This window comes from Pelophylax lessonae (genome assembly GCF_965119305.1).
Source record: "Pelophylax lessonae genome assembly, chromosome: 5".
In the NCBI taxonomy this organism is placed as follows: domain Eukaryota; kingdom Metazoa; phylum Chordata; class Amphibia; order Anura; family Ranidae; genus Pelophylax; species Pelophylax lessonae.
The window spans coordinates 40238303-40240534 of record NC_138772.1 but is presented as its reverse complement, the minus strand read 5'-3'; positions in this window follow the sequence as shown (position 1 = coordinate 40240534).

The window sequence follows — 2232 nt, the reverse complement described above, 5'->3', positions numbered from 1 at the left end:
ACCAGAGCGCCATGGCTACTCAAATGAATGAGAAAGCCTCGCCAAGTAAAGATGTATTCACATAAATCTCAAGGACTCCAAGGGAACATGGATAGCGCCGTGGAAGGGTTAATCCCTCAAAATGCCTCCGTGATGGTCAAATTAGTGTATAAAAGGAAATATACAGAAGACCATAGCGTAATCCCGTAAACACATATATAAAATGTATTAAAAAACTACTCACAATAGTACAGGACAAGCAGGCACATAAAAATGGTAGCTGAGGATCCAATTGCGGCGCCGCGCGTGTAACCGATCAGCATAGGAAGTAGTAGGCCGGCTCAGTAAGGGGGCGTGTGGACGTTGCGTCTGGTGTCGCCGACGCGTTTCGTCATCAAAAGACGTCGTCAGGGCGTCTGCATGGGGCCGCCTCGTGGGTCAACAGATGGCGCTCCTCCCGTGGTCCTGTCCAGCAGAAAGTGATGATGATGTGGAGGGATGAATCCGAGGACTGGACTGCAAGGTGAGCCGCAGCGTCTGCCGTGTAGAAGTCCCCGGCGTGCTCGCGACATGTTTCAGAGCATGCACACTGTGGTAAACTACCAGAGCTTGAAAAAGGAGCGAGGGCTGGTAGTTTACCACAGTGCGCATGCTCTGAACATGCGCACCCAAACATATAATAAAAACAGGGCTGTGTCTGAGTAAGAATGTAAAAGGTTTAATAGTGCAGGATACAATAAAAACGTACATATAAGTGGGTACAGGTCTATGGGTAGTCCAATGTACCGGAGTCTGCACATGTGTGCGCAAATGCACGTATTTGCGCGTATTTGTGCGCATGAGGCGTAAATTACTGACCAAAAATGCTGATTTTTCTATTTTGTTTCTACTGAAGAATGCACGGCGCTCGTTTATGTGCCTTATTATTAGGCTGTATTAAAATAAAATAATATAAAATAAATAAAAAATAAATAAAATAAAGCTCAGTTAAAAAAAAAATAAAGGCTGTACTGAGCTTTTTTAACCGCTTGCCGACCGCCGCACGACTATTTACTGCGGCGGTCAGCCCCTCACAGGCAAAGCGACGTAGAACTACGTCGCTAGCCTGTGAGGCTCTAGGGAGCGAGCGCGCGCCGCCGGAGGCACTCGCGATCGTCCGTTACCCCGGAAGAAAGGCAGGCGGCTAATGTAAACAAAGCCGTCTGTCATTCTTCCATGTGTAAGAGAGATCATACGGTTCTATGTAGGACCGTTGATCACTGTTCTTACACATGTAGCCACAGCCAATCACAGTTAGAAACACGCCCCTAGGGACACACTTAACCCCTCCCTCTCCAATAGAGTTAACTCCTTCACTGCCAGTGCCATTTTTACAGTAACAGTGCATATGTATAGCACTGGTTACTGTAGTAATGTCACTGGTAACCCCAAAAGTGTCAAAAATGTCAGTCAAGGGTCCGATCTGTCCGCCACAATGTCGCAGTCCTGCAAAAAAAAATTGCAGATCGCCGCCATTACTCGTTAAAAAAAAAACAACAAAAATGACAAAAATCTTTCCCTTAGTTAGTAAATGCAATAACTTTTGCGCAAACCAATCAAAATACGCTTTTTGCGATTTTTTTTTTACCAAACATAGGTAGTATAAAACAAATTGGCCTAAAATGTTAAAAAATTTTGATTTTTACATTTTTTTTGGGGGGAATTTCATATAAAAAAATGTGAAAAATATTGTTATTTTTGCAAAATTGTCGCTCTTTTTTTGTTTATAGCGCATGATCAAAAAATCGCACAGGTGATCAAATACCACCAAAAGAAAGCTCTGTTTGTGGGAAAAAAAGGACGTCAAATTTATTTGGGTACAGCGTCGCACGACCGTGCAATTGTCCGTTAAAGTCACGCAGTGCCGAATTGCAAAATAGGCCCTGGTCAGGAAGGGGGTAAAATCTTCCGGGGCTTAAGTGGTTAAGCTGCAGTGTACAAGAGGCCAGACAGCCTGCAGCCATTTTCCGGGAGCTTTGCCTTCTGTACATAGATCTGGCCTTTGTAGTTAGAAGGTTCCTCCAGTCCTGTCCGGACATGCTGATCCTGATCGGCACTTCACATTCTAGAACAATGGTAGTTACATAGTTGCTAAGTGCTGGTCAATGCTCTTTTCACAAGCAACCCAGCAATTGCTCTTCCAGTTTTTGTCAATGAAGGAAAGTAGGCAGTTCTTATTATTCTGTCTCCTAGTAACTCAGTTTGGCGCAGAGC